We start from the raw sequence: 14,345 nt of genomic DNA, 5'->3' as shown, positions 1-14,345 counted from the left end.
CGCCGCGCGCCAGGCCAGGAGCGGTGACGCGGAGCGCACGGAGGACGGCGACGCCAGCACGCCCCGTACGCGCGGGAGGGGTGACGTAGCACGCACACACCTGGGGAGGGCGGCCGAGGGGGAGGAGCTGCCGCGGAAGGCGCGAAGGGGCGCGGGCGGCGCGGGGCAGGCGCCGCGAGCCACCTGGCGGGCGGGGGCGGGGAGGGGGGTCCCTGTCAGAGGCGCTCCCCTCACCGACACCACCCCCCCCGCCGCGCGGTGAGGGGCGGAGCCTTCTCATGACTGACGGCTCTGACAGCCAATGGATCCTCGAGATGAAGAGGGAAGGCGGGCTGTGGAGGCGGTGGCGGGCTGTGGAGGCGGTGGCGGCCCTGAGGAGGCGGCTGGCACTTCGACTCGTGGATTCGTTTAGGTGGGTAAAGACGTAAGATTAAGTCCAACCGTTAAGCCAGAACCACAGGGTCCATCACTAAGCGCTGCATCTGCGCGGTTTTTAAACACCTCCAAGCACGGTGGTTACATCGCTTCCCTGGGCAGCCTTTTCCAATGCTTGACCACTCTTTCGGTGAAGACATATTGCCTAATATCCAACCTAAACTTCCCCTGGCACAACTTGAGGCCGTTTCTTCTTGTCCCGTCTCTTGTTACTTGGGAGAAGAGGCCGACCCCACCTGCCTGCAGCCTGCTGTCAGGTAATTGTAGAGAGTCATAAGGTAAACCCCTGAGCCTCCTGTGGCGAAGGGCCCTGAGGAGGTTGGAGGGAGGAGAGAGGCTGTGCTGGTTGTCGACCCCCATGGAGGGTTGTGGTGGTGGATGGGCTCTGTGGAGGCTGCAGCCTGTGTGGTGCTGGTGGTACCAGGTTCGTGTGAGGGGAGGTGTCGTGGTGGTTGCCCCTGTGGAGGCAGTGTGGGGCCCTTTAGCTCCTTAGAGGCTGCTGCGAGCCTGGAGCTGCAGCTGCTCGTTCTGTGGCCTGTCGGCCTCGTGCTCCTGATTAAAAGGAGTGGTTAGAGTCTGGGCTAACAGAGAGGTAGCCTGGATGAGGGAGTTACGCAGGGGCTTGAAGTGTTTTGAGGCAGACATGGTAATTAAGAAGGATTTGGTATTATAGTAATACCTGTTCTAGCCGTAATACCTATTATACCTGTAATACCTAATAAAACTGTGAGAGCCAGAAAGCTGTGTTGCTGTGAGGTGAGGGTAGTGGAGTTGGCCATGGAGATTCTCTGAGGTCAGGGAAGATGAATGACTGGGTTGTGCAGAGCAGGCGAGTAGCACATGTTTCTACCCATAAATAAACAAAGTTTTGGATCTGGTTGCCCTTATTTCAACATCCTTTTATTAGCACACAACAAATATCTTTTAAGATAACTTCTGTGTGTTGTGAAACACATCGATATGAAAGGTTAGATATTCAATCCCTCTTCCCTACTAAAGCCTTCAACTATAAGATGCAAATATGTATCTTCTTTTACAAGTAACTTTAATTTTATTTTTGCTTTTCGTGTAGGATAAAGCCTGGAACTGAAACAACATGTACCAGATTTGCAGCTGGTAGGCTGAAAAGATCTAGATGAAGATTGAAAAGCATCCTTGTCCTAGGAATGCTGCACACCAAATACAGGAAGGGAAAGAGCAAGTCAAGAGAATACAGGAGTCATCACTTCTGCACACAGACTGTTTGAATTCATCTTTAGCATTAAGCCTCTAGGAAGAATAGACTGTGTCAGTAGTTTATCAAAAATGTATCCTAATTCAGGATTCAGATTAAAGTAGGTTAATTCAACAAGCCACTAAAATCAAAAGGCAGAATGGAGAATTTATTGTTGAATTGTGACTGTCACATCAGCTCCAGTTTAACATGGTGACATCAGGATAAGCCAGTGTATACCCATACTTAGGTTCATCTGTGTCACGAGACGGTTATAATGTCTTGATTCTTCTAGATTCCTAAAGGTGAAATACAACTGAATTAAAGCCCACCAGAAGTTTGGTTGGAAAGCATCCATGGATGAACTAAACTGGTGCTTTCATAAAACAAACAGCAAATTAACTGTTTCGTAGTTCAGAAAAAAGTGTAACTGTGAGAAAATATGAAATCCTACTTGAGGATGAAAGTGGAATTGAAGAAGAAATTTATAAAACCAGGTAGGCTGCTTGGTATGAACACTTACTTATTAATAAACAGAACGTACTTGCACCATTTGGCTGCTTTACAGAATCCTCAAAAGTTTTGGAAACTGATCAAAGTTTTGATGCACTGCTGGATTTCTTTCCCTCTCACTTACTTAAAACAGAACATAACAATGCTTTTAAAGGGAAGTTGTTTGGAAAACTTGCTGAAAATTGCAGGTCCTTAGCTCGCTCTGCCATCAGAAGGTAAATTTGTCTTCTGATATGGAGGCACCAAGGACTGTTGGCCACATTTGTGGGCAAGATGATGCTGCTGTCTGAGGTGCTGAAGCTGGAGGGCTGCAAGGAGATCCCCCACCACACCATATGGTCTGCTCCTCGGTCATGCCAGGCAAAAGTAAAACCAGAGTAAGTCGGGTGGATGGCCTGCAGTTCACTTCCATATATTTTGACAAGGGGTCAAACTGGCAATTAGTTGTGGCCATTGGGCTCCTGGTTACTGTGTGTAAAAATGGAGACTGCAAATAGTCTTTATGCCAACGTAGAAGCATGACTTGTGAAGAGGGTACATGTGACTTTCATGACATTATTAATTGCAGTGCACTGCGTGCTGGAAACTCTGTGGGCTACTTTGGTGCTTTGAAAGATAAACATGGAGGGACATATGCAGGCCATGCTACAAAGCTCGTAGACAATATTTTTTGAGTAAGCCATCTTTTGTGAGTTTTCTCCTTTAAATCTAGGCTAATGCAGAGAGATGGCACTCTGACTCATTGGTCTTTGCTGTCGTGCATGCAGTATGAAATTTTAAAAGGTAACACTTCAGAAAACTGGAACACATTCTCTGAAAATGTTGTTACTTTACCATTTTTATGCATAGTTAGAAGCTAGAATTCGCAGGACATACTTAGCCATAAGATGCTATCCAAGAGAACAAATGTGGGTGAATTTGATTTTAAAAAAAGATGCTTTCTGCTTGCTTCCAGCAAACTAAATAAAGTTTAAGGTGATTATCTTGACGAGGTGATAATAAAGGTTCCTGATCATTATGAATGTAAAGGGGATGCATACAGCAGTTCAGGTGTTGGTAGAAATAACAGCCCTGACTCAAAATAATTGGCTTTGCCAGAGGACTTTCCTTGAAACTCATTTCAATTCCAAGACATGCTAGCACTGGGATTTGATAACATCCTCCACTCAGGACTGCACAAGAGAGGGCTGAAAACAAGCTGTTAGGAAAAGGAATGAACTGATTGGTCTCTGCAAACTCCAAGCCATGGAGATAGTGCTGGAAAGTGTCATCATGACGTGAGAGGTTCAGAGCCAATCAAACTGAGTGTGAGGAATCTTTGCAAAACTGCTACTTCAAATGACAGGCTTGGATAAAAAAAAATATGTGTATTTTTATCCTGGGATAAAACGATTCAGGTTAGGGGAAAACGAGTATGAAGTGGAGATCAGATGTTCTTGAGAAAGCATGCTGAAGGAATGCTCACACATTACACATCTGTATCTGTATCATAAGTACTGTGGTTAGCAATGCATTTAACATATTCTAGAACAATAAATGCAATCAGCAAATTTATTATGCATATTTAACCACTTTCTTATTTCACTTCACATCTGTATTTCTTCATTGTTGTTGAATGTTCAGATAGCTCATATTGTTTTAAAAGTGCTTCATTTTCTATTTGTCTCTGTTTTTTCTTTTGCTTGCCTTTTCCCTGAAAGAAACCTTCAAATGAAAATTCCATACAATTTTACCTAGTTTACCTAGCCTGAGTACTAATAGATGGAAAAGCAAAGAATACCTATTGTTGGGTTTTTTAAAGAAAAACTATTCTCCTCTATACCAACAAAACTGCAATAAAACAAAAATTTTTATTAAAAAAAAACACAGCAAAAATGCAGCAACAAAGCAAAAATTTTTGAAGGCTATGAATTGGGCATTCCATTGCGGATGTTACAATTCTTCTCAGTTGCCACAAGAGGGACATAGAAGGAAAGCTAATGTAGCGCTGGGGAAAAAAATAATCAAAAGAACAGCTTGAAGCAGGTTCATAGCAACATACATTTTCCTTTTGTTTAGGAAGATCTTCTGGGTTTATAACATTTCTATAGCTTCCTTCATCCCATATAATCTTTAAAAAGCTTTATAGCCCTTAAAAATGTGATAATAAGCTTTAATAGCTAAAATGGATCTTTTCCCAGAACTTCGTAATTTTTCCTCAGTTTTTTCCTATTGGAATGTCTGTAGTAGCGTCAGGACAGGGAGCGGTTGGGTTGGCTGTATTTTTGTTCCATATCTAGGTATTGGACCAACAAATATTGCAGCATTGAGTAGGCATCTGGAGAAGGTGGTTATGGATCTATTTTTGTTTATTTCTATTTAATTTCTATAAATTAATGGCTGATGATGCAAATGTCGTAAGATCAGAGCTCATATAAATACCTTCATGAAACAAGAAGACCATAAAATCTCCCTGAGTAAATATTGAAGGGTTTATTGGGCTCTTGTGGAATTAAAAAGCACAGTCCTAATATGCACTAGATTGAAAGTAATGCAGCATGTGTGTGTAAGGATATGCAGTCTATTAATCCCTAATGTCAGTAAAGCTTTACTTCCAGCCGTGGTGAGACAGACGCATCATTAATTGAGCATGCTGCTTTATGGAATATGAACAATAATACTGGGAGAAAGAGCTGTTCTGAGTAAGATGGGAAAAAAAACCCCTTTTTTTTTTATTATGATTTTATGGCTTCAGTCTTAATGCTTACATTTATATGACAGATATTTTAACATCACATTAAAAGATCTCTGTGGAGTGGTATTAGATTGAGTGGTCATTTTTGAAAAGGCCTTTAATGGACAGAATATTTTCACAAGCTAAAAGCATATCAGAAAAGTATTATTGTGTAAATGTAAGAATTTCTCTAAGGTGCCAGAAATCTAACAGCAACCCAGCTTTGATTTCAGGAGTACAAGTAACGTAGTATAGAAAATTCACAGAAAAGGGCTATTACTCATTATCAAGGGAATCTCAATGCTTTTATCCTTCAGCAAATTGTGTAATATTTCTGTTTCAACTCATTTACCTGCAGGTTCAATTGTGGCTTTAAAAAATATTCCTGAAACAAGTCATGGATAGATAACTTAATGAAGGAAAAAGAGGAGAAGATACTGACATTTCTTCAGTGATCTTGAAGGAAGAAGGTACTTATATATTAAGGTGATGATTGACATAAAAAGATAATAGCAGTATATGAAAGCCAGTAAATGAAACTAGCTATAAACTCTATGCTGTAAACCAGTTTTCTTGGCTGTCTTAAGGTAAGTGGATATTAAAAAGCTAATAAACAATGAAAAGGTAACAATGTTAAAATACTAATTAAAAATATTTTGTTTCAATCTAAAATTTGAAATCCTTCCCTGCAAAAATCTATTAAAATCCTTTCTAATTCCCACTCCTTGAAAACAGCTGAAGTGTGTGTTCATCCTAAACAATGCCACGTTAGCACAGAATCTGAATTCAAGGAACTAATGTAGGGGGGAGATCTTTTTATTAACAGAGCTTCTGGCTTTCTGTAGGTTTTTGGTTGCAAAAGTACTATGTGAAGTGATCTACTTCTCTGTAACTGACCACAGAAGTTAAAGATCGCAAGCAAAAAGGCATAGTTTCTAAAATCCAAGAAAAAAAATTGCTGGAATTGATGGATATATTCAAAAAGATATTTGAGAGTATCTGTTACCTATTAAATCTTTGGTAGGAGGTCTGGAAGGAGAAGACTTTTTAAAAATACTGTTTCTAAAGGGGCATCAACGTTTCTTTAAATGGGGCTTCTTCAAAACAGATGTTGTATCTGAGCTTAAAAACAAATATTGAAGTTCATGATTGACTACAAAGAGTGTATATGCCTCTTTGTTTTAATTTCTGGCAGTCATCCTAGGCAGATGGAGAAGCAGTGAGGTTATTTCGGTATAATGTAAAATCCAGTACTTCACAAAGGGTTTTGATGTGTGTTTGAATCTTGTGGACTGGTGTTCCTCCCTCAGTTTTAGTGGGGAAAATAGAAGAGTGCTGAGTTTTCAGGTTATCCCTGGTGTCTCATTTAAATTTATAAATACTTTGAGTTTTAGCAACAGGACTTCTGATGTGGTAGCAGCTTGCTTTCTTCTCAAAGCATTACTGCTTTACAAACATGCTTTTAACTTCTGGGGAAGGTAGCATGCACAGGGTTAAATATGAAGCTGTTTTTGTAAAGAGTATCTTAAGAGAATGGATCATTTGAAAACCAGTATTTTTTGAGTCCCACCCTATCTTTTTATTTGCTTTTTGTTTAAGTGAATAACATACTTGCATTCTCTACGTATAAAGTAAATCCTTCCTCCTGCTGTGGGAGAAGTTTGTTAATTGGGCACTTGTCTCAAAAATGAAATAATGTAAGCAATCCATCTATTAGGTGTGTTGCCCTTTGGGTTTTGCTGAGGGGTGTGTGTGTCTGTAAACACACATGTAACAATGTGTGTTTAGCCATATAATGTGGCTACATGACTTACAGGAGTGGTTCAGATTCCTGCTGGACTAAACATCTGCATCCAAGAAGGTCCTTGTCCTGAAATATGAACCATTTCATTTTCTGGTGTCCAGCTCTTAAAAATTATCTTCTCTGGCTTTTCCATGAACATCTCAGTTCCTATGGATGTGAAACAGAGTTCACCAGCTAGGCCTTCTTTTTTCACTGCAAATATTAAAGGTTCAGAGAACAATGAGTGTAAGAACTTTCATACTTTGATAGTAGCAGCTATAGGTAAGGCTAGTTATGTTAACAGTTGCTTTTCCTTTATTTTTTGTCTGAAAAAAACCCAGATCTAGAATTGAGTGAGACCAAATGTATTAGGTGTTGCAGTTGTTTTGCCATCATGGAAGCCCTTCCTTTAGAAGGCTTGTGTTTCTGATGTCTGGGGGTGAGGGCAGGGCGAGAAGAGGTTGAGTGCCTGAACCAGACTGGTTTCTGGATGGAGAAGCTTGCTTGAAGTGGAAAGAATGTTTTCTTTGCAAAATGTTGTGGATTTGAGAAGGAACCAAGCCAGTACTGAACACAGGTCATGAATGGTTCCAGTGTAGCTTTGTAATGCCTTCCCAGAAGTCATGAGTTCCTTGGAAATGTACCCAGGCCACTGGCAGAATTTCATCAAACAGCATATGGAAAGATTAAGAGGGCAGTGGGGTCCCAGATTTTGACAGTACTCCTGAAAATGAACCTTTCAGTTCATAACACACCTGCTTCCTAAACACAATGGGCTTAAAATGCAGTGAATTTGCCCCTGCTTGCTTAAAACAAGGTTTCCCACTATCAGATTGATGTTAAGGAGTGTTTTGTGGAGTTTCTTTGCTAAGGGTTATTGGTTTTCCCTTTCTCAGTACAGTTTCATGGCTTGCTCCTCAGCTGCTAAGCAGGCAGAGGTGTGCCAGTGTTTTGTTGCCCTCAGTAGTTTACTCATTGGCTTTAGCAAAAGAAAACTCTTGGTTTAATTAATAGATCTCTGTAGTGTTATACCTATTTTTTGGCATCATAGTTTACAGCTTGGAAACTATTTTTGTAAGAAATAAACTTTTTTAAACATGACCAGGCCCAGATTTAGTGTGGGGTATTATCGCTTTTTTCCCCCTTTGTAACTGATTTTAACTTAGTTTAGTAAATTCAACTTACCAGAGACCTAGCTTTCAAAAGGAACCATGCTATGGATTGGCTTTCTACTCCACTAACACTGAAAGCGATTCTCTCACCCCAGCCTGGTGGTGCTGGTTACTGAGGCTTCTTCAGACTGGACCATTTAAGACCCACTGACCTGCCTTGGGGAGCAGCAGCACCCTGATGGCAACACCTCGGGATCTTCTCCAGACCTGATCCAATCTGCCTTCTACCAGATTTTCAACAGCACTTCCAAATGAACCACCCAGCTAGCCTTTGCTTTTGGCTTTTCCATGTGCTGTGCGAGGAGGCAGAGTTCCCACTGTGGAAGGCAGCCAGTGTGACAGTGAGTAAATAAATGGAAAGGTGCTGGAAGAGCTGTGAAAAAATAGAGATAAGGAATGTTTCCATACTGTTCCTTCCAGCGTCATGCAGACAGCAATTATCAAGTGATGCCATTTTCGAGATTCATGTTGCAGAAGCTGCTACAGGTGCTGTAATGAAAGTGGAGTCTGCTTGAATTCCTGGACCCTTAGGAAAGCCCATGGCAACGCTATGGACCCATCAAGTCTGGAAACTGTGAACTGAGGCTGTTTTTACTAAAAAGGTAATTACTGGCCTTGATTTATGATCAAACAGAAGTTTTCAAACAGCTTCTCAATTCTGGTCCAGAAATCCATGAGCCTTATGTCATATGGAGGAAACCCAGAACACAGATTATTTTTTTTTTAATGTAGTTGTTAGCAAATGTTATTAACAAAATGAAATATTTTTGAACTAGATCCTACAGCCTCTATTTCAGCTGTAACGTAAAGACGGAGCAAAGGTGCTATGGGAAGCTTTCTGGCAAGTAAGTGGCATTCCAATCTCAGACAAGATACTAACATATTAGGCCACCTTCCTGGCAGCAGATTAGTGTATGACTTTGCTGGAAGAGGTGATTGCAAAATGGATATGAAGAAGGTCTGGAGGGCAATAATTCTAAGTAGCGCTTTAGTAATGATGTCAGTTAAACAAAAAAGTGATGTTAAACATTGGACGATGAACTCCTTTGGATCAAGAGCAGCACTGGGCCGCTAGCCAAGATGCAGAACTTCTACAGCAGGAGAAGTTGCACAGTGTAATAAAGAGCTCATGGAAAGTCCAAAGCATGCAAGGTCATGATGGAAAAGCCAGATTAGAATAATCCTAAGGAGTGGCAGGATAAATAACCCAGTATTTTCTATGAGTATGAGGGCTTACTAGGAAATGGAGGGAAGGATGGTATTATAACTAGTCAAACAGTGTACTCATTCATGATCAGACCATGTGTCTTGAGGTCTGAAGCCAAATCTTGGGGTAGCTGGAGTAGTGGAACAGGCTGATTGCTGGATCCCAGACTGATCTGGAGCTGTTCTCTTGGGGCCCAAACCAAATCCAGTTGTAGCCTGCATCCACCTTTGTTACTGAGGAAGCAGAAAGGCTGAAACAAAACAAGGGATATTGTTCTTGTGGACTTGATGATGTGATGAGCATCGGGAAACACCAAAGATATCATTTAAGAACTGTGTTGTTACAGATGTTTTCTTTATAGAATGACCCATTATGGTGCTGCGAGTGGTCTGAATTGATGGATCACTCTCAGGCTAGGGTATAAAGGTTTGCCCTTTACTAGCAAGTATGTACTGCTTTAAACGAATTCCCACTGAATTAATCTATGAATAGCTGAAGGCCTGGTCAGCTTTGTAGGAGGCTGCATGTGCCTTGCTGCTTTTTTTCCTTTTTATACTATTTGTTCCATATTCCGCTAGAGGCCAGCACAAACCTTGGGGGTGGGGGGGTGGGGGGGCGCGGGGAAGAAAGGAAGGGGGCACTTGCAGCACTAAATGGCAAAAGCTCCTGTTTTGTAGGGAGATTTAGAAGTGTAACTTGGATCTCCCTAGAAACCACTTCTCTTCCCACTGTGTTCGGAGTAACTCCCAGATGTACCTTGAAGCCAGCAAATGATCTCAGGCTGTGAGATCAGATTTTGCTGAGTGTACAGGGTTAGACATGTTCATTACTCTTTCCAGAAGATCTCCTATTCAAACCATGCATTGATATTTGATTTCCTTGGGAAATATTGGCCTTCGTGGTAGCTTTTACTGCGTTTGTGTATAGAGGCTCAGAGTTTCAACATTGTCTCCTGCCTTGCCAGTAGAAAGTTGCTTTTGTCATTGCTATTTATTCACCTGAGGCGTGGGGTTCCTGGAATTGTGTGCGCTTTCCTGGAAGAAGTGTTGAAGGGTGTAATGGCTTGTGCAGAAAGCATTCAAAGACTAAAAAGATGTCAAGGAGAGACAAAGCAGCTGGAGTTTGGGGAGAGCTCTCGGATTCCACTCTCATGATAGGTATTTCTCTGGCCGTCATTGTCTCAGGAACTCAATGTTGCTTACACCCAAAGTGTTTTGGCTTGAATAAAGGTTAATGGAAGAAACTGGCTGCTGTGCTAGCCAAAAGCAATTGGCCTTTATTGAAGGGAGTATTGCAAAAATACAGAGGATCAAACTTCTAGTTTCCATGTGGAATTAAAATTAGAGTAATGCTGTGACCATCACAATTAGGTATGAGAAGAGCAATTTAGTTGAAGCAAGGACTTACTCTGAATCTTTACACAGACCATGATACTGAACAATATTGTGAAAAATAATAGATTTGCTTTTGTGGCTGTTTTTCAGCTTTGGGTGGGGTCCGGAGAAGGAATTGCCAGAAATCTCCAGAGCCAGTTCATTCCTGTGAGATTTCTGGTCTGATATTTTCTTGAAAACTCAAGAGGTTTGTATTAGTCTCCAGGCTCCATCTTTCTGGAGAGCTTCCCACCACTTGTGAGCCTGTGTACACGCCATTTTTCCATTTCTCTGGGGTGAAAAAAACCCCAACCCATAGTCTGGATGATGTTGAATTTTCCTCTGAGTTTATAAATGACGTACAAAGAAGCACAATTTTTGGATAAAGCCAGTAATCTGTAATGTCTCAAAGCTTATGAAAACAAAATGTGCATGTGAAAAGAGATGTATGATAAGATGAGCTGACAGTATGTGCACCAGGAGAAGTATGAATTCTCAGTTTCCACAATCTGTGGGGTTGGTGAAACAAGCAGTTTCACAAGTGCAACTGTTTAAGGCTAATATGCCTCTTGAATTGATTCTTTTGACTTGCAGCTGTTAATAACTTTCTAGTAGTCTGGACGAGGTAGCACAGACGTTCCCTTTAGCTTGGTGAAAGCTGCAACTCAGATATTTTTGAGTCATACCTGTGCGCTTTCAGGCCTCAGCAGGGAGAGACTTCTGCGTGCGAATAGCTGAGTATTTAACGTTGTTATCTAACCAAATGTGAATAAGGGCTCAGCTGCCTGGCTCTGTGCTATTATTTCTGTTTGAAAATTCAACTTCATATTGTATGAGATCTCTCTTTTGAGAGAGACAAAGTGCTCCTGGCTTCTGAGGACGATACCTGTCCTTGCCCACCCCCAGAGCGTGGGCCCAGTGAACATCTCCGTCTATTCATTCCTATGACAGCCATAATTATCTTTGACAGAAAGCCTATGGAATGCCTCAGGCAAACACTGGAAAGGGGACAGCAGTGTGGAGAATATACTGCCTTGTGATATAATGGGGTCTGTCTAGAAGATACTGGGTTTGTCATTCTTGAGGAGCTGGCATCCTTTTGTGGTCAAGATTTTGGGAACAATTAATGAAGGCATAAAAGATAGTTTCCAGGAATAAGATTCATTCTTCTTTGCTTGAAATCTAGCAGAAGTTATTAATCAGCTGAAGCAGGGTATAAGCAAAAAAGGTCGAGACAATGTTCTGCTCTACCACCATCATAAGAAGAAGAATTATTTTTGTGGAATACTAAGGTTCTGATATAATAATAAACCCATTTTCTTTTTTCATATTCAGGATTCTCATTTTACATATGGATAATGAGACCACTTTAGAGAACAGCCTTGACAATCTGCTGGTGCTTCCTGTATCTTTGTGCCCTTCATGAATGTCCTAGTCATCCTGATTCCATGGCAATCGAAGAAAGCATGTATACTTGAATAATTTTCATTGTAATTCCTAAAGGCTTGTTTCTGCATTTCCCTTGTATAAGAAAAATTCATATTTCTGCATGCAAGTGTTAAACTACTCATATGAAAGCTGAATGTGTGTGTAGCCTCTTCCTGAGACGAGACAAAGAGTGACATTTAGTGACTGACTTCTTTTCCCCCTTTCTCAGTTCCATCCAGTATGTTTAAGAGTTGAGTTTGGAAAAAACAATGGTCAGGCTTCTGACCTAATGCTTTCAGCATCCCCACAGCCAGTGAAGATGTGAGGGGGAATTAATACAGAGTGTTCTATCCTTTTTTCCCCTCCGTACAAGTTAACTCTGATTTTCAGTAGCGAAAAAGTTTGTGTCTCCTGCAAACAGCTGACTGCAAATTACTTTTTTACAGAGTACCTCAACAGTGGTCTTTTGATCACTGGTGTCCTGAAAAGACCTGATGGCTTGGTGCTGGTTTTGCTTATTTCCAGCTGTTAAATCACACTAGATATCTTCCTTCTGGTTTTTGGTGTGTTGTTTGTTTTATTTTAATGTAAGCGGTAGAGCTAATTGCTATGGAAAGGTTATGTTAAAAAGAGAAAATGGGAAGGAAAAAATGGCCCCTGTTGCAGTTGGTAAGAGAGGAAGTGTCAAGAGAACTACCATTAATCTTGAATCAACACTTATTAAAAAGCTACACTTTTTGCTGCATGTATCCAGGAGACCTGAACAGGTCTGCTTAATATAACTTCTGGAATGGAAAATTTCTTGATGTTCCCTTGAGATGTCCGCAGAAAGGACAGCTTTGTGGTCTGTCTGAACGCAGTTATTAGAACTACTGGTCCAGTTTGTTGGGAAAGGTAACTTACCACTTCATACTGCTGAGGCAGAATAAACTGTGAAGTTCAAATTTTCTCTGTGGGTATTTGGGATGTGACCATAGAAAGCACAGTTCTGTCTCCCATGAATGGATGCTAACCATTCCTTGGCTCTCTCTATAAACAGCAAGGTTTTCTCTGGAGTCCTAAGCCAAATGTTTCCCTTTTTCTCTGCTGTTCTGCACTCTGTTATGTATTTGGCTGTGCTCTCTGTCCCAAAGGTGTCTATGTTCTGGTGGTATTAGGTATGAATAGATTGTCAAGTTCCTTGGGATCCTCCTTGCTGAAAGGAACGATGGAAACTTAATCTTTTTTTGAAGCTGCATGTCAAAAGGCTAATGGCATGTGCCAACTTGTGGCTGGAAAGCAGTAATTTGAGGACAGCAAATACTCATCTATGTAATACTTGTATATGTGATACAGAAATAGTATTATTCATACAGTATGTGCATTTATGTATAGCTACCGAACTAATCATGTGCAGACAGCTCCAGCAACGTATCAGAGTAGATTTCCAGGGTCCCTTAGGTTCAGTATTCTGCCTGTGAAGGGGTCAATGCCAGATGTTTCTTTTGAGTTAATAAGTCTTGGTCCGTGATCAAAACCAAGTCAGTGCTCCCTAAGAGAGGTCCCTAGACTATTAAAAAGTGTACGTGTTGTCTGCCCACCTACATGTGTGATCTCAGAGCACTGAGCACTTCCAGTCCCTTCTGTAATGAGACAATTCCTGTTTACACTCTTGCTGAAGACCCCTGGATTACACAATAAGGATTGACCATGGAGGTGAATTATATACATCATTTAGGGGAAAAGAAAAACCAGTCTGCTAAGAAAAGCTTTTGTTTTTAAGGTTTGCCATACCTAAGAGTTCGGGGAAGTGACTTAGTGCATACTAAGCAATGAGTGAAAGCAATCAGTAAAACTGTGTTATTGTCATTATGACTCTGGGAGGTGTCTTTTAGTAGCAAAAATCAAAAAGGGAGACCATGGCCAAAGCAGTTTTACTGAAAAAACCTGCATACTCTAACGATACTCCCACCAATAATTCCCAGCAAGACATGATGGCTTAACCATCGCATCAGTTTGCTTCTCTCTTGGTCAAAACAGCCTTCAGTCTTCTCCTTTTTTCCAGTACAATTCAGTTAATTATTCCCAGTTCCCTCAACAAGTCTGAGCTCCCACTGGTTCCTGGAGCAATAGTAGCTCATTGTTGCAAATGAGCTTAATCCAGTGTTAGAAGTCTTTATTGTCCCTAATAGAAAATGGCATGAATAGTAAAGGAAAAAATGTGAGATGTTTCCTGTAAGGTTTTAACAACCCTTCTGGGTGTATGATTACGACATATGCTGGGGAACAGTTTTGAGCCGGGTGGCGGTGGGGAGAAGGAGCTCTGGCAGCATTTTAAACCCCCATCTGTACGCCTCATTACAGCGAGCTGCTTGAGAGGACGGGAAGGATGGGAGACAGCTCTTCTTGATCTGAACGTGCTGCTGCTTTTCAGCCCCTTGGGCTTCTCTTTCATTATGGTTTGTCTTTGGCAGGCTTAAATGAGAGGTAAGGCAAAGCTGAATGAGGACCAACACGAAATCTGTGGGC

At 41.3% G+C, this 14,345-nt stretch overlaps 1 protein-coding gene across 6 annotated transcripts in view; it reads left to right on the top strand.

The window, feature by feature from the left end:
- Window positions 1-120: 120 nt before the first annotated feature.
- Window positions 121-14,345, top strand: part of COMP (cartilage oligomeric matrix protein) — a 37,391-nt gene continuing 23,166 nt past the window's right edge. For 2 of the 6 annotated variants that reach the window (XM_056337306.1, XM_056337303.1), the window contains exons 1-3: window positions 121-692; window positions 1,508-2,145; window positions 5,233-5,344. The gene's annotated coding sequence lies outside the window, so the exon portion shown is untranslated. Of the gene's footprint in view, window positions 693-1,507; window positions 2,539-5,232; window positions 5,345-5,749; window positions 8,432-14,345 lie in introns of those variants that run through there. The other 4 variants (XM_056337304.1, XM_056337305.1, XM_056337307.1 and 1 more) reach the window with 3 other exon arrangements.

Source organism: Falco biarmicus, chromosome 4, assembly GCF_023638135.1.
Source record: "Falco biarmicus isolate bFalBia1 chromosome 4, bFalBia1.pri, whole genome shotgun sequence".
NCBI lineage: Eukaryota > Metazoa > Chordata > Aves > Falconiformes > Falconidae > Falco > Falco biarmicus.
The sequence above is the reverse complement of the archived record's forward strand: the minus strand, read 5'-3'. Positions and strand labels throughout refer to the sequence as shown.